Source organism: Canis aureus, chromosome 32 (genome assembly GCF_053574225.1).
Source record: "Canis aureus isolate CA01 chromosome 32, VMU_Caureus_v.1.0, whole genome shotgun sequence".
NCBI lineage: Eukaryota > Metazoa > Chordata > Mammalia > Carnivora > Canidae > Canis > Canis aureus.
The window spans coordinates 32931611-32949631 of NC_135642.1; the positions used below are offsets into that span (position 1 = coordinate 32931611).

General features: G+C 37.3%; 1 protein-coding gene and 1 long non-coding RNA gene across 7 annotated transcripts in view; one reads left to right on the plus strand and one right to left on the minus strand.

Moving 5' to 3' along the window:
* USP3 (ubiquitin specific peptidase 3) overlaps nucleotides 1–18021 on the plus strand; it is a 111972-nt gene that overhangs the window by 81129 nt on the left and 12822 nt on the right. The gene's annotated exons all lie outside the window — the stretch shown is intronic.
* Nucleotides 4264–18021, minus strand: part of LOC144303352 (uncharacterized) — a 33177-nt gene continuing 19419 nt past the window's right edge. The window contains exons 2-4 of one of the 2 annotated variants that reach the window (XR_013370428.1): nucleotides 12120–12156; nucleotides 7368–7481; nucleotides 4264–4444 (exon numbers count right to left, since the gene is read on the minus strand). This is a non-coding gene — a long non-coding RNA (uncharacterized LOC144303352). Of the gene's footprint in view, nucleotides 4445–7367; nucleotides 7482–10087; nucleotides 11971–12119; nucleotides 12157–18021 lie in introns of those variants that run through there. The other variant, XR_013370429.1, reaches the window with a different exon arrangement.

An 18021-nucleotide genomic window follows, 5' to 3' on the forward strand; every position in this document is an offset into this window, starting at 1 on the left:
GGGTCTCCAGGATTAGGCCCTGGGCTGAAGGTGGCGCTAAACCGCTGAGCCACCCGGGCTGCCCCTTTGTTTGCTTTTAACAAGAAATAATGTTCATGCCACTGGCCTGTCTTCAGGTGGCCTGCCCTGGGCCCTTGCAGTTTTCCCCGGTGAAACTTTCCTGAAATTTCACACATTAGCATTGAGCTGACCGATTGTTCAGTCTTACTGAACCAGTACTGACAATAAGTCAGTTCAGTTAAACTCATTTCAGGAGGCAGTAATGTAGGGGTGTTCTCAAGAGTTAGGCCTAAGGTCGAAGCAATCAGGTATTGAAATAATGGGCATTTCTCTGGAAACAAAAAACAGTGGTTAATGATTGGATCAAATTATAAACTGGTTTCTGAATTTTGAGGTAGTAGATTTCTTTTTTTAAAATTTAAATTTTAATTTTTTAAGATTTTATTTATTCATGAGAGACACAGAAAGAGAGGCAGAGACACAGGCAGAGGGAGGAGCAGGCTCCATGCAGGGAGCCCAATATGGGACTCCATCCCAGGTCTCCAGGATCACACCCTGGACTGAAGGGGGCACTAAATAGCTGGGCCACCGGGGCTGCCTGAGGTAGTAGATTTCTAACTGTCAAGCTTGCACCATCTTCAGTGCAGTGGTAATCGGATAGATTTTCCTGGTTTGTAGTTCAGCTGTCTCTGGTGATCTTTTTGAGTGGCTCACAGAGCAGCAGGCATGAAGATGAGCTGTTGTGATTTCTCTGAAGTTTACATAAATTTAGTATGTAGGGCTTCAGGAAAAGGGCAGTTTTAGTTCTCAAAGGTTGGAAGAAAAATTAAAAATGTTACTAATTTGTTTGCAAAATGAGGTGATTCTTCAAAACCTGCTGGAACTTTTTCTAGATTGATGTTTTACAGGCCAGAAACCAAGCCAAACACTTCCCATTAGAACTTCTGCTGCAATACCTGTAGGTTTGGGTGAATTCCTTTCTTCTTGAGTTCGCCAAAGTATCCTGAGGTTCCTGTACTTGCCAGAAATTAACAACCTGTACTCACTTGGTAAGGCAGCTGGGAACTCTGTAAGCAGGGTATCAAACTCCTATTTCTCAGGGGCTTTACTGGCTTCTTAAAGTCAACCTTGTTTCTTAAAGCTGTCTGGTCATATCTGAGTTTATGCAGGTCTCTTTCAAATATGACATTCCAGTCAAAGCCTTGGTTATATAACCAGTGTTTTCAATTGTGTCCTGTTACAAGGAGAATAGAATTGTGCTGAACCTATGCAAATATATTGCCATAAAGATATAAAGAATACTTACTGAGAGTTTCTGAATTCTGGAGAGTGTGGGTAGGGAAAAGATAAATTTTTCAATTTGTTCACAAAAATATATTCTGTTAAATTGCTCTAAGTCAATTAGCTTAAGAGAAAAAATTTCAAATTTGGAAAAACAAAGTATTTTAGAAAGTCAGGAATGTTCTAAAAAGTCGTAAAAATTACAATTATCCTTTTTCGTTGTTTCAGTTCCATGTTCTTGTTTTGCTTGAATCTAGTTTTTCTGCTAATTCAGAAATTCTTACCAGTTTTATGGTAAGAATTCAGTTCAGTTTCATGATCTTAAGGTTATCAGAAACCTGAACTGAGAGTTCTTTTTATGAGTCTCGCTGAAGATAAAGCACATTTGCAATACCATCAGAGTGAAATGGCAACTATATTAGAGTTCATTACGATGTAGTTGACAAGGAAATTTGGTTGTATCTGTGATGCCCAACATGTAACTACTGGGACATCAGGTTTCTAGGAGTTTTATATAATTTTAGAACACTTATCTACATAAATATAATCTAAAAGGGTTTAGTATCACTTACTTGACAATGCTTCCCACAGAATTTAACATAGCAAATGAGCCTAATTTAATTTCTCACAAAAACTTTGAAATATTCTAGGACCTACTATCTGGAACACTTCAGATTGTGGTCAAAAGATTTCATATTAGGATTTAAAAGGTTTGAATGTTTGATTAATAGGATCACAGATCATTATGAAGTGATCTTTTATTATCTAACTAAAGTGACAATAAAAGATTTCAAAGGGAAAAAAGACAAAAATATAAAACCTTACATAGTTATAAGCAAAATTTAGCTTTTTTAATATTAAGACTCAGTTTTTTTTCTTTTTTTATAATAGTTTTTTTTTTTTTAAATTTTTATTTATTTATGATAGTAACAGAGGGAGAGAGAGAGGCAGAGACACAGGCAGAGGGAGAAGCAGGCTCCATGCACCGAGAGCCCGACATGGGATTCGATCCGGGGTCTCCAGGATCGCGCCCTGGGCCAAAGGCAGGAGCCAAACCGCGGCGCCACCCAGGGATCCTTTTTTCTTTTTTTAAAAAAATATTTATTTATTTATTATTTATGATAGACCTAGAGAGAGGCAGAGACACAGGAGGAGGGAGAAGCAGGCTCCATCCCAGGAGCCCGACGCGGGACTTGATCCCGGGACTCCAGGATTGTGCCCTGGGCCAAAGGCAGGCGCTAAACCACTGAGCCGCCCAAGACTCAGTTTCTTAAAGAATCAAAGACTTGATAAACAGGAAATTATTTTGGTAAAACACAGAATCCGGGATCCCTGGGTGGCGCAGCGGTTTGGCGCCTGCCTTTGGCCCAGGGCGCGATCCTGGAGACCCGGGATCGAATCCCACGTCGGGCTCCCGGTGCATGGAGCCTGCTTCTCTCTCTGCCTCTCTCCCTCTCTCTCTGTGACTATCATAAATAAATAAAAATTAAAAAACAAACAAACAAACAAAAAAAAAACCCCACAGAATCCTTGATTTCTAGGCAGATAACATTTTTTGGGTGGGCAGATAACAAATGTAAACATTTGTTTACAGTTTTATATTAAGAGTAGATCTGCAGTTTGTCCATTCAACAACAAAAAGTTTAATTTTGCAGTGTATTGTCAATATTAAAACTTACTAAATGTATCCTAATCTTAGCCAATATTGATCACACATGAAATCCCTTTCCAAAGATTCCTTTCCCAGAAAACTTGTGGAACTTTCTTTTTCACGTTCAGCTCTTGTTTTAAGTTGTCTCCTCTTTAAAAAACCAGTTTCACTTTAGGACAAAATTTCTTTTCCCTTAACAAAAAATGTATTCCCATTCCACATACCTTTTTTTTTTTTACCGAAAACACATCTTTCTTTCCTTGCATATGGAATTTTTTTTAAAGATTTTATTTATTTATTCATAGACATAGAGAGAGAGGGGCAGAGACACAGACAGAGGGAGAAGCAGGCTCCACGCAGGGAGCCCGATGTGGGACTCGATCCCCGGTCTCCAGGATCACACTCCAGGCTGCAGGCGGCGCCAAACTGCTGCGCCACCGGGGCTGCCCTGGAATTGTTTCCCTTATTATTTCTAGTAGTCTTAATTACATCTATTAGAATTCTTCACTCTTAGAAACCTTAATTTCTAGTAAAAACTAGTAAGCAATTGTTAACTGTTATACCAGTATTCTTTAGAATAGCATATTTGTGAATACATTTTATAATTTTTTAAAGATTTTATGTATTCATTAGAGACATAGAGGCAGAGACATAGTAGAGGGAGAAGCAGGCTCCCTAAGGGGAGCCTGATGTGGGACTTGATCCCAGGACCCCAGGATCACACCCTGAGCCAAAGGTAGACGCTCAACCACTGAGCACCCAGGCACTCACATTTCATAATTCCTAAAAATGTGCTTTTTCATAGTATAGTTTTTCAATAAAGCACAAACTAGGTTTACTAACAGACCTATATTTATCTTTAGTTTCTCTGTAGTAAGACACAAGTAAATTATCTAGAAATGACTTAGATATTCAATAAATTTAGCTCATCATTTAACTTAGTAAAAACTTTTTAAAAAAGCTATTTATAAGTTTAGCTATAGATCTTTTTCTTGGGTGGGGGGAGGGAGAGAAAGAATCTTAGGTAGGCTCCACATCCAGCAGAGTCCAACCTGAGACAATGACTTGAGTTAAAATCAAGACTTGACACTTAAACGACTGAGCCACCCAAACATTCCAGCCTACAGACCTTTTTATCTTATTTACATCTGTTTAATTTACTTCTTCTTATGTTTAGATTACCCACAAAACTTCATGAAGCATTAGAGAAAAAAATCAATCATCATTCTAAATTTTTTTATCATAAATTTCCAGAGATGAACTTGTTTGACTTGCAGTAAACACAGGTAGAATGACAGTCATATATTTAGTGCTCATAACTCTAAAGACAGTTTTTTTTAAAGATTTTATTTATTTATTCATGATAGACACACACACACACAGGCAGAGACACAGGCAGAGGGAGGAGCAGGCACCATGCAGGGAGTTTGACATGGGACTCAATCCTGGAACTCCAGGTTCACACCCTGGGTAGAAGGCAGGCGCTTAAACCGCTGAGCCACCCAGGCTGCCCTAAAGATACGTTTTTTAAATTAAACCAACAACCTAAAATTAGCTTTAATACTGAATATTTTCCCAGATCATGTAAATTTGGAAAACATTTGTGTTAGTTTCTATCTTTCTGAATTTTGGAATTCCCAAAACTTAAACGCACTTGACTTCAACTAAAAAGAGCTCTTTTACAAATTATTTTTACTGATCAATTGGAGGTAAAGAAAATATCTTACATTTACAACATATATGGATGTACAGACAAGATGCTAACAAAATTATTATTTTTGTTTTTACTAATATTTGTGGAGAGGAAATTAAAGGCCCAATTTCCATTAAAGGCCCAATTTCCAAATACCTCTTTTCTAAAGTTTGTATTTCAAAGAATGGCTCTTAGGTCCTAGAGTAGATGGGAATAGAAACTAACATCACAAAGGAATAGAGAAAGAATCCCAAGTTTTCTGCAAGGTGGAATCTGGAGCCTATCTGCCTATTACCAGAGGTGCAGGAGTCTGGCCACAAGAGCTATTTTAGAAAGGCTTCTTTCCCCCATTTTTTCTTTAGTCTCAGGTGATTGTGGGCTGTATTTACATTTTAAAGACATGGTAAGATTTATAATTTCAAGGAACTGAGAAAGGATGCCAAAAAAAATTTTTTTTTAGAGTTTTAGGGCAATTACAATTTTGTTCCAGTATCTTGATCCTTTATAATAGCTATGCACATTTTGAGGGGAATAGGTGAGGTTTAGGGATTGGTAAAGATAGATGGGCTTTGACTTGTTTCTAGAGTTGCATTTCTGGTTCTGTACAGATTTGTAAGGCAGTTGTTTCTATTTTCCAAAGAACTGGATAAAGCCAGAATATCAAGGGACTGACCTGCCTTTTTAAACTTTCAAAAAATATATATCAGGGATATTTAACTAAAATGGGAATCAAAAAGACTTATATCTTTGTAAAGCCTGCATAAAGCATTTTAACAAAAGCTTTCTTGCAGCATACATAATTCGACTTTGGCTTCTATTAGCCCCTGAATGTTGGCCTTTCACAGATCATTTGTGGGAGTGCCTAGGAAATGTTTTGGTCTGTTTTCTCTGTGGTGTTTCTCTGTGAAGAGGAGGTAGTGAATAATCATTAATCCTTCTCATTTCTAAATTTGGTAGCATCTTTTCAAAATAGGGGTTAAAAGGACTTCATAATTTAAAAGATCGTCTCTTTCAGTGGAGGAGGGGGTGGCTAGGATATGTCTGCAATATACATTGCATAGGAATGTCTGAAGCTGGCAGAGCCTCCTACAGAGCCCTAGAAAGGTAGGAGCAAAAGGAGCCTTATTGCCAATTTCAGGTGCTTTTGTTAAATTCATTTTCTGGCTTTCAGCTTTTATGTGAACAACTTATATAGTCTGAACATGGAGATTTGGCTCCCTATAAATCTTGTAAGGAAAGGGAAGTTAAGGGATCCCTGGGTGGCGCAGCGGTTTAGCGCCTGCCTTTGGCCCAGGGCGCGATCCTGGAGACCCGGGATCGAATCCCACGTCGGGCTCCTGGTGCGTGGGGCCTGCTTCTCCCTCTGCATATGTCTCTGCCTCTCTCTCTCTCTCTCTCTCTCTCATTCTGTGTGACTATCATAAATAAATAAATTAAATAAATCTTAAAAAAAAAAGGGAAAGGGAAGTTAAAACAAGCAGATGAGGCTAGATTTTAAGGGAATTTTGCTTAAGTGTTAGGCCTAATTTCTGTTCATCTTGGCAAGGGAGTCTCTAAGGCTTGCCGTTATAAGACAATGGAGAGTGCTCTATACAGGATGTTTTTCTTTTCAATGTAAGCAATTTTTGAAAAAAAGCTTTTATCTATTTGACAGCATGAGCACACACAAGTAGGGGGAATGGCAGGCAGAGGGAGAAGCAGGCTCCCTACTGAGCAAGGAGCCTGATCCCCAAAGGGGGCACAGATAATGGCCCCCGTGATCTAAAAGTTTGCTCCCAAAATTAGTCTAAGAAAGCAAAGGCCTTCATTGCATAGGCAGTAAGGATGGTGAAATGGGGCCTCTGGTCTCCCATGAAAACACAAGATTCCTCCAGTCACAGACCAGTTAACCTGTGACACAGGGCAGTTGCTACTGAATTGGGATTCCCAGCAATAACAGGTGATAGAGGTTGAGATGACAAAAATTTGAAAGGGCTGGGGCCTCTCAAGAGGCACACCCCTGAGAGCTGGCATGGCCAGAGGGAGAGGTAGATCCATGGTCTATTCACCTGGCAATGAAGCTGCACCTTGGTAAGTGCACCCTCTGGATGGTGAAAACCAGAGAATATTCTCATTGGTCACAAAGCCAAACTCTTAGGACACAGCGTGCATGTAAGAGATTTTTTCCTTTCTTCTCCTAACAGCCTTGGCTAAGCTGTGCGTTTCTTAGAGCCACATTAATACCTAGCAGGGATATGCTGCAGGATTGGGGACTGTGTTGTTTTACAATGTACCTTGTTGCAAAGAAGTTTGCTAGAGGTTAGTAGGTGACCTAGGGGTCAATCTAACCTGTTTCGTGACCAACTTATTCTATCATGAGGGTCTGCTTGACAGGGTGAGAACTATAATAGCTTTTAAGTGTTTGATCTGTGTCTACCAATTTGGGGGCTTTAGCTCCCAAGATATTCCTTAGCAACAGTCTTTACCTTATGTGCAATTAGTTCATATGAGAAATGACTTAAAACAGGCAAAAACAAAAAACCCAAAGACTATCTCTGAGAGGAAATGAATCAGTAACCAAAGGAGTACTCTACCAAATTTAACCAGAGACCATTTAAGTAAGCAATTTAATAACTAGGAACTAGGTTCCACAAATATTTTCTCCTTCTAATCTAAATGTAGCAGAGAGAAAAGGACTTCTCACCACTTTTACTCTGTTGGACTCTGCGGATTCTGGGAGGTTGACAGGATAAGAAATCTTACCTTCTGCTGGCTGTAGGGCCTCAGTTGCAGTCATGTCCAGCAAGTTAAAGTATCCTGCTGACTATGTCAGCTGTTGAAGAGGAACATTTCCTCTGCCCTTCAAGGTCCTTCTTGCTGGATGAAGAACCAAATTGATTCAAGATAGATTAACAGGAAAAAATCAGATTTAGTTTTGTATATACAAGGAATTCACACAGACATGAAATACCGGAGACCAGCAACCCAAGGCTTCTCTGAGCTAAGGAGAAGGGTAGGGCCTGAGGGTACAAAGGGGAGAAAGGACCATTAGCAGGAAGGTGAGAGGAGATGCTTGGAAAACATTGTCCTGTTATTTAGGCAGAGTAGTTTCTTAGGTAGAGAGAAATCTCTTCCGGGTATAAGCAGGCAGTTGAGGAGGAAGTAAAGAACTTTTCCTGAATCTGCTGGGTTTTATTTGATTTAACTCAAAATAATGTTCGTGTCAGATTGGCCCATATTGGGGCAGCCTGCCCCAGGCCCCTGAAGATGTTATAGGAAATATAATGGAAGAAGATAAAAATGCCAAAACAAATAACTTTTGATAAAATTTCAAACCCATTATGGATTAAAAGAAGAAGGAAAAAAACCTCTTTATTAACTCTTATTAAGCTAAGAATAGAAATGTTAACTTGATGAAGATTATCTCACAAAAGCTATCAGTGATCATAATAAACAGTGAAGCACTAATGATTTTCCATTACAGTGTGGAAGCAGGCAGGAGACCTGCTGCTGAGAGAGAGAGAACAGCCTTGGGCAGGAGACCTGCTTTTCTAAAAGCTCTTGATTAAAAAAAAAAAATTAAATACAGGTATTATTTTGATAAGTTCTAAACCTGGAACTAAAAAGTTTAATAAGGCAGCCAAATAAAAAATAGGCAAAAACAAAACAAATAAAAAAAACCAGTTGCTTTAATACACATAGCAAAAGTCCTATTCACAATAGCAATAAAATCTTAAGAATAAATTTATTAACATATAAACCTATATGAAGAAAATTATAAAACTTTATATAAGAATAGATAAAAAGCCTGAATAAACAGCCATGTCATATACTTAGGTGGGAAGACCAATGTGGTAGAGATGTACATTTTCTGCCAAACTACTCCCTAAATTTATTCTGATTTGCTCAAAAGTTCCTTTTATGTAAGCAGAAGGAAATTATTATTTTTTAAAAGATTTTATTTGAGAGAGCAAGAGAGAGCATAAGCAGAGGGAGGGGCAGAAGAAGAGGGAAAAGCACAGACTTCCCAAGGCAGACCACCGTGGGTCTCCATCCCAGGACCCTGGGATCCATGACCTGAGCAGAAGGCACACATTTAACAGACTGAGACACCTAGGTACCTCTTAAGAGAAGCTTAAAAAGTTTTTAAAATGAAGATGAGAAGGCAGGATAGAGATGAGGTAGGATGTGTGACCTATATATATATACTGACTTAGCAGGTACCAGTGCAGAAACGTGTAACTGGGAAGTTATTATAGAGCAAAGAAAAATATAGTAAAAATGAAAACTTGGGAAAATAGTATTTGAATTTTAAGATTTAATATGAAAATCATCAGACACCATAGGCAAACATATTTTTGATCTTGTAAGGACAATCTTTCACCAAGACCAGAACTTGGAAAGGAAAACATTCATAAATTTAACTGCATGATGGTGAAAGATACCTTAAAGTAGAAAAGGAGAGAACATATGAAAAAGAGTACTTGGTAAAGTAGAATTGGTCAAAATGACAAAGATAGGTAATATCCATTCTTGGTAAAGGTTTTGGAGAATGGATACTCTCACATATGGGTATTAGTATAAATTGGTAGTTTGGGAAGACCGTAATTACCACTTTTTATTTTTTTTTGGATGATTACCACTTTTATTTTTTTTTAATCTTTTTAAATTTATTTATTTATTTATTTATGATAGTCACAGAGAGAGAGAGAGATTGAGGCAGAGACACAGGCAGAGGGAGAAGCAGGCTCCATGCACCGGGAGCCCGATGTGGGATTCGATCCCGGGTCTCCAGGATCGCGCGCCCTGGGCCAAAGGCAGGCGCTAAACCGCTGCGCCACCCAGGGATCCCTGATTACCACTTTTAAAGAGCATTTCCTAAGACAGTAATTTTACTTTTGAATGTAGACATTAACACCTGTAAAAGATGTTCATTAAAGCATTTTTTGTTATTGCAGAAATCAAAAACAATTTATATGGCCACTAGTAGGATGCTGGTTTAATAAATACTGTGTAATAATTAAGAAATATTAAGTTGATCAATAGGCAGGCCACAGAAAGATAGCCACTAAAATACTGTGGAGTAAAACACTATATATGGAAATATGTCTGTAGAATGACCATTTGTATAAAATGAACATTCATATGTGCATTAAAAGTCTTGGGTAGCAAGCATATTATGTCTGTTCACAGTGATTTTTTAGGGGTAGGGATTCCAGAAGAAAGTGAACTGTGACCTCCTTTTTCCTGCTCTGAATTTTTTATTTTATTTTATTTTATTTTATTATTTTTTTTTAATTTTTATTTATTTATGATAGTCACAGAGAGAGAGAGAGAGAGAGAGAGAGAGAGAGAGGCAGAGACATAGAGGGAGAAGCAGGCTCCATGCACCAGGAGCCCGATGTGGGATTCGATCCCGGGTCTCCAGGATCGCGCCCTGGGCCAAAGGCAGGCGCTAAACCGCTGCGCCACCCAGGGATCCCCCTGCTCTGAATTTTTTAACCTATTGTATCAGCTTTATAATTATATATTTGCTTTGGGGGAGTAAAACAAAATGTGGATTACTTATACATACTTCCCAATTGCTGCTTTGCTAAATTTGAACTTACATAGTGCATAAAGGGGATCTAATAACATCAACAAACCAGTTTTATTCCCTCCTCTCCATAGGGATGTATTTAACAGTTTATATAATGTGGCAGACTGACACTTGTGAAATATATGCCCTGAAACCTTTGAGAATCTTAGGAGTTTCAAAAACCATCATGGCTTTTTTTTTTTTCCTCATGAAATGCAATAAAGTACAAATGAAAAAAGTTTAAGCAGCTTCCTCAGATGGGAGGTGTGAAGGTAAGTGGAGAACAACAAAGCTTTGCTGAGATATGAATGCCGGGTAGCTAGTAGACTGTTCACTGGCCATGTGATTCACTTCCACATATGAGCTTTGAAAAGTTCAGTTTGTATTCTTGCTGATGCAAAAGATTAAACTGTAGTACATTTCAAGGTTATTCAGACTTCAAACAGTTAAAATGGTAGGTGTCAAATCTGTGAATGTCAAGGATAGGCTGTATCTAGGCAGTCTTCCCTCTTTAAGAAATAACAACTGTGTGCATGTATGTTTCAGTAGTAAAAAATTGAAGGACATCAAGAAAAGCCTGTATATTCATAGCAGAATTTAGGGAAAATTCAAGAGTACAAAGAGGAAAATAAATTACTATCCAGCAATACTATGGTTAAGGGTTTTTTTTGTTGTTGTTGTTGTGCGTGTGTGTGGGTTTTTTTTTTTTTTTTTTTTTTTTTTAAGTAGGCTTCATGCCCAGGGGCTTAAACTCACAACCCTGAGATCAAGAGTCAGATGCTTAACTGACTGAGCCATCCAGGTGCCCCAAGGACATTTTTATTTAAAAACTAATTTAAAAGCTTTTCTTAAAAAAGGCAGCAGTTAGAAAATTAGAATTATTGTGGATTGTTATTTTAACCCATAGAAGTCATTACAAGTAGGCATTAGTTTTACAGAGCACTAAAAAGCAGCTTTTAAAATCCATATGAGATGGGTAGTTCTCTACTAATTGGGTAGTTCTCTACTAATCCGACCAGGGTTTGTAATATTGCTTCTTTATTAAAACTCTCTAGAGGCTGCCCATGGACACAATAGTCTTCTGACCTTCTGATGCAGCTGTGACAGGCTGCCTCATTGTCTGAGGGTACAGCGGCAGAAATGGGCTCCAAGCCTGTTGCAGCAACAAAGAGAGAGGTGTGAGAGTACAGGATGGCTCTAAGAAGCAATTGGGGCCACCATTTTTAAATAGAATGTGTGAAAAAAACAGGTTCAGCTTGTATGGCTTGGTTATGAATTGTCTAATGAGCTTTTCATATATCTTCTGTTGTATTTTGGTTTATCACATGGCCTCACATGAAAAAGAGAGAACTGCATTATCTTATCCGTAAGTCTGTTTGGGACTACTTGGTCACACTTTGAGATTAAGCCTCTCAAAAAGGCATGGAGCAAAACATGCCCTTCTGTGCCCCCACAGCTGTAGCAGAGAGACTAATTGAAAGCAGGCAGGCTGAATGTGGATTTTACCCTACAATGAGCCCAGGGCAGCCTCAGACAGGCATGTTAATGGCATGGGGATCAAACTCTGAGCAGTGCACCCACAGCAAGCAAAGTGGATCATTGTGGCTCCCTAGGCTGAAGACAGTCGCAGCTTACCCACAACAGTAAGTCACATGTGGCCCATATAGAGGGCTCACTAGGAGTGCCTGGTTCTGGTGACCTGAGATGTATGCTGTGCTGCAGAGCACCAGAGACCTCTTCTATACAAGTCCACCACTTTGAAGAGCAGGAGATGTAGCCTACTAGGACCTAACATAGAGTTACAGAACATGAGTAGAGAGAGCATTATGTCCCAAATGGGAGAATAAGACAAAAATCACAGTAAAAGAGCTAAACAGAATGATAATAAGTAGTGTACCTAATAAGGAATTGAAAGTAATGGTCATAAAGATACTCACTGGACTTGAGAAAAGAGTAGATGAACTCAGTGAGAACCTAAAAATAGAAAATATAAAAACCAGTCAGAGCTGAAGAATTCAATAACTGAAATAAATACTAGAGGGTGCCTGGGTGGCTCAGTCAGTTAAGCGTCTGCCTTCGGCTCAGGTCATGATCTCAGGGTCCTGGGATCGAGCCCATATTGGGCTCTCTGTTCAGCAAAGAGTTTGTTTCTCCCTCCTCCCTCTCCCCCTTCCCCTTGCTCATACTTGCTCGCTCTCAAAATAAATAAATAAATAAATAAATTAATTAATTAATTAATTAATTAAATAAAATCTTTAAGAAAAAAAAAAAACAAGAAAACCACTAGAGGAAATCAGCAGCAGATTAGAGTTATCTGCTGAAGAACAGATCAGTTATCTGGAAGAACAGATCAGTTATCTGGAAGACAGGGTAGTGGAAAGCAACCAACCTAAATAGGGAAGAAGAAAAAAAATAATGAGGTTAGGTTAAGGGACCTCAGTGACCTCAAGCATACCAACATTCACATTATAGGGATCTCGGAGAAGAGTGAGAGAAGGAAGCAGGAAACTTATTTGAAAGAAAGCTAAAAACTTCCCTAATATGGGAAGAGATCAGACATACAGGGCCAGGAAGCAGAGAGCTCCTAACAAGATGAATCAAGTTTGTCCACACCAAGACACATAATAATTAAAATGGCAAAATAATGATAGAGAATTTTAAAAGTAGAAATGGAAAACAATATACGGTTATATAAAAGAGAAACCCTATAAGGCTATCAAGTGATCTTTCAGCAGAAACAGTAGGGCAGAAGGAAATGGCAAGATATATTCAAAGTGCTGAAAGGAAAAAAACCATACAAACCAAGAATACTCAACCCAGCAAGGTAATCATTCAAAATAGAAGAGAAAAAGAGCTTCCCAGACAAAAACTAAAGGAGTTCATTGCTATGAAACCAGCCTTATAAGAAATGTTAAAGGGAATTCTTTAAATGGAAAGAAAAGGCCATAACTAGAAGAAAATTATGAAAAAAGTTTCAAAGGTAAAAGCAAATATAAGGGTAGTAGATTAATCACTAATGGAGGTTAAAATGCAAAAATAGCAAAATTTTATCTACAAAAATTTGTTGGGATAAAATAAAAAGATGTAAAATATGATATAAAATGAGTAGAAAGTAGTGCTTTTAGAATGTCTTTGAACTTAAGAGACCATCAACTTAATATAAACTGCTAATAAACACAAGATGTTGTATATGAACCCAGTGGCAGCCACAAATCAAAAAATAAAAACAGGAATCCAAGTATAACACTAAAGAAAGCCATCAAGCTATAAGGGAAGAGAGCAAGACAATAAGAAAGGAACACAGAACTTCAAAAACAACCAGAAAACAGTTAACAAAATGGCAGTAAATATATGCTTACTTTAAATGTAAATGGACTAAATGTTCCAATCAAAAGATATAGGGTGATGGAATGGATTTTTTAAAAAATATATATATGCTGCCTACAGGAGACTCACTTCAGACCTAAAGGCACATATAGACTGAAAGTGAAGGTTTGCAAAAACACACAAGTGGAAGCCCCCAAAACAAACAAAACCAAGGTAGCAATACTTCTATCAGACAAACCAGACTTTAAAAGACAGACTGTAGGGACGCTGGGTGGCTTAGTGGTTGAGTGCTTCTGCCTGTGTCTGTGTCTCTCTCTGTCTCGAATGAATGAATGAATGAATGAATGAATGTAGCAGGAGATGAAGAAGGGCACTACATAAAGGGATCCAGTGCTACAAGAGGATAGAATAGTTGTAAATATCTGTGCATCCAAATAGCATCTAAATACATAAAGCAAATATTAAAAGACATAAAAGGAGAAATTGACAGTAATACAATAATAGTAAGGGACTTTGACAGCCCACTTAAATCAGTGGGTAAGTCCGACAAAATCAGTAAAGAAACAGTGGCTTCCAAGGACACATTGGACCAGGTGGACCTAACATATATACAGAACAGCCCACCCAAGAAAACAGCAGAATACATATTCTTTTCAAGTACACATGAAACATTCTCCAGGATAGGTCATGTTAGGTCACAAAACAAGTCTATTAAAATCATATCAAGTGCAGCCTGGGTGGCTCAGTGGTTTAGCACCCCTTTCAGGCCAGGGCCTGATCCTGGAGACCCAGGATCAGGTCCCATGTTGGGCTCCCTGCATGGAGCCTGCTTCTCCCTCTGCCTGTGTCTCTGCTTCTCTCCCTGTGTCTCTCATAAGTAAATAAATAAAATCTTTTAAAAAAATCATATCAAGTATTTTTCCTGCACACAATGATATGAAACTACAAATTCTTTACAAGAAAAAGTCTGGAAAAAACACAAACAGATGAAGGCGGAAACAACATGCCACCAACCAACCATTTGGTCAATGAAGAAATCAAAGAAGAAATTTAAAAAAATACATGGAGACACGTGAAGATAAAAACACAAAGATCCAAAATCTTTGGAATGCAGCAAAAGCAGCTCTAAGAAGTTAGTAATGATACAGGCATACTTCAAGAAACAAATCTCAACCTAACTTTATACCTAAAGAACAAATGAAGCTCAAAACTAAACTAGTAGAAGGAAATTTTTTAAAAATAGAAAATTTTAAAAAAGATTAATGAAGCTAAGAGCCAGTTCTTTGAAAAGATAAAACTGATAAACCTTTAGCCAGATGCATCAAGAAAAAGAGGACTCCAGTAAAAATCAGAAATGAAGGAGAAATAACGGACACCACAGAAATACAGAGGATTATAAGAAACTATTAAGAAAAATTATATGCGACAAATTGAAGAACCTAAGAAAAAGGGATAAATTTTTGGAAACATACAATCTTCCAAAACTGAAGCAGGAAGAAATAGAAAATTTGAACAGATCAATTACTATTAATGAAATTGAATTAATTGAAATTGAATTCAATTGAATTGAATTGTTAGTAATAAAACTAACAACGAAAGTCCATGACTGGATGAGTTCACAGGTGAATTCTATCAAACATGTAAAGAAAAGTTAATACCTGTTTTTCTCAAACTATCCCAAAAAACAGAATAGAGAGGAAATTTTCCAAATTCATTCTATAAGGCCAGCATTACCCTGATAACAAAACCAAAGACACTACAAAAAACAAACCAAAAACTAACTATAGGCCCGTACCTCTGATGAACATAGATGCAGAAATACTCAACAAAGTAGTAGCAAACCAAATTCAACAATATATTTTAAATCACTCACATAAAAAAATCACAATTAAGTAGGATTTATTCCAGAGATGCAAAGGTAGTTTGCTGTTCACAAATCAATGTGATATATCTATCACATTAACAAGAGAAAGGATAAAAACCATATAATCATCTCAATAGATGAAGAAAAAGAGTTAACAAAATACAGCATCTATTTATGATACAAACCCACAGCTAACATCAAACTCAATTGTGAAAAACTGAGCACCTTTCCTCTAATATCAGAACAAGACAAAGACATTCACTCACGGTTTTTATTCAACCATAGCACTGGAAGTCCTAACTGCAGCAATCAGACAAGAAAAAAAAGAAAAGCATCTAAATTGGTAAGGAAGAAATAAAACTGTCACTATTTATAGATGATACAACAGCATCTAAGAAAACCCTAAAGACTTTGCCCAAAAACTAATAATGAAGTGGCAGAAAGAAAATTCCATTTATTGATGCAGCAAAAAGAATAAAATGCTGAGGAATAAATTTAACCAAAGGGTTTTGTAAAAGATCTATATATAAAAATTTTAAGACATTGACCAAAGAAATGGAAAGATATACCATGCTCATAGGTTGGAAGAATATTGTCAAAATGTCCATGCTACCCAAAGCAATTTACAGATTTAATCCCTATCAAAATAACAATGATATTTTCCACAGAAGTAGAACAATCCTAAAATGTGTATGAAAGCACAAAAGACTGCCAAAGCAATCATGAGAAAAGAACAAAGCAGAGGTATCACAATCCCAGATTTTAAGATACAGTACAAAGCTAGTATGGTGTAGTATTGGCACAAAAATAGACATACAGGTCAATGGAACAGGATAGAGAGCCCAGAAATAAATCCACACCTAATCAACAACAAAGGAGGCAAGAATACACACTGAGAAAAAAAGTCTTTTTAATAAATGGTGTTGGGAAAATTGGACTTGCAAAAGAATGAAACTGGACCACTTTCTTACACCATACACAAAAACAAACTCAAAATATTAAAAAAAAATATTTTAAAGATCTAAATGTGAGACCTGAAACCATAAAACTCCTGAAAGAAAATCTAGGCAGTAATCTCTTGGACATTGCCCTTAGCAACATATTTATGGATAGGTTCCTCGGGCAAGGAAAGCAAAGGCAAAAACATACTTTTAGGACTGCACCAATAAAAAACGCTATTTTTGTACAGCAAAGGAAACCATCAACAAAACAAGGCAGCCTAATGAATGAGAGGAGGTATTTGCGAATGATACATCCCATAAGGGGTTAATATCCAAAATATATAAAAAACTCATACAACTTGATACCAAAAAAATCTGATTAAAAGGCAGAAGAGTTGAATAGACATTTTTTCACAGATGACATACAGATGGCTAGACATGAAAAGATGCTCAACATCACATCAGGGAAATGCAAATCAAAACCAAATGAAATACCGCTTTACACCTGTCAGAATGGCTTAGTATCAGACAAGAAACATCAAGTGTTGGCAAGGATGTGGAGCAAAGGGAATCCTAGTGCACTGTAGGTGGGAATGTAAATTGGTGCAACCACTTTGGTAAAGAGTATGGAGATTCCTCAAAAAAAATTAAAAGAAGAAATACCATATGATCCAGTATTAATTAATATCCAGTAGTAATTCCACTACTGGGTATTTACCCAAAGAAATGGAAAACACTGATTCGAAAGATATATGCACCCCTATGTTTATTGCAGCATTATTTATAATAGCCAGGATATGGAAGACACTTAAATATGGAGATTAAACAGGTGATTACCATAGGGGAGGGGCATGGGAAGATGGGTGAAACAGATAAAAGAGATTAAGAGACAAAAACTTCCTGTTACAAGGTAAATCATGGAGATGGGAAATAAGGCATAGGGAATATAGTCAATAACACTGTAATAACATTATATTACAGTTACAGGTGGATTTTAATAACTGCGTATATCAGTGAATAGATCATCCAGACAGAAAATCAGTAAGGAAACATGACCTTAAATGACACATTAGACAAGATGGACTTAACAGATATACACAGCATGTTTCATCCAAAAGCAAAAGAATGTACATTCTTCTCAAGTGCACACGGAACATTCTTCAGAGCCACAAAAGAAGTCTAAATACATTTAAGAAGACTGAAATATCAAGCATTTTTTCTGACCACAGTGGTATGAACATCAACTAAGAAGAAAAGTAGACATCAACTAAGAATAAAAGTAGAACATCCACAAATAATGTGGAGATTAAGTGATGTGCTCCTGAACAACCAGTGGGTCAAAGAAGAAATCAAAAGAGAAATTTTAAAAATGCCTTGTGAAAATGCAACTGGAAACACAATGTACCAAAACTTAAGGTATACAGCAAAAGCAGTTCTAGGAGGGATGTTCATAGCAATAAGTAAGTACTTTGAGAAACAAAGTCTCGAATAAACAACTTAACTTTACACCTTAAGGAATAAGAAAAAGAACAAAGCCTAAAGTTAGTAGAAGGAAGGAAATAAAGATTTGGGTGTAAATAAGTGAGACTAAAAAGACCATAGAAAAGATCAATGAAATAGCTGGTTCTTTGAAAAGATAAAATTGATAACCTTGAGCTAGACTTATTGAAACACACAGGACTCAAATCAGAAAGGAAAGCAAAGGGA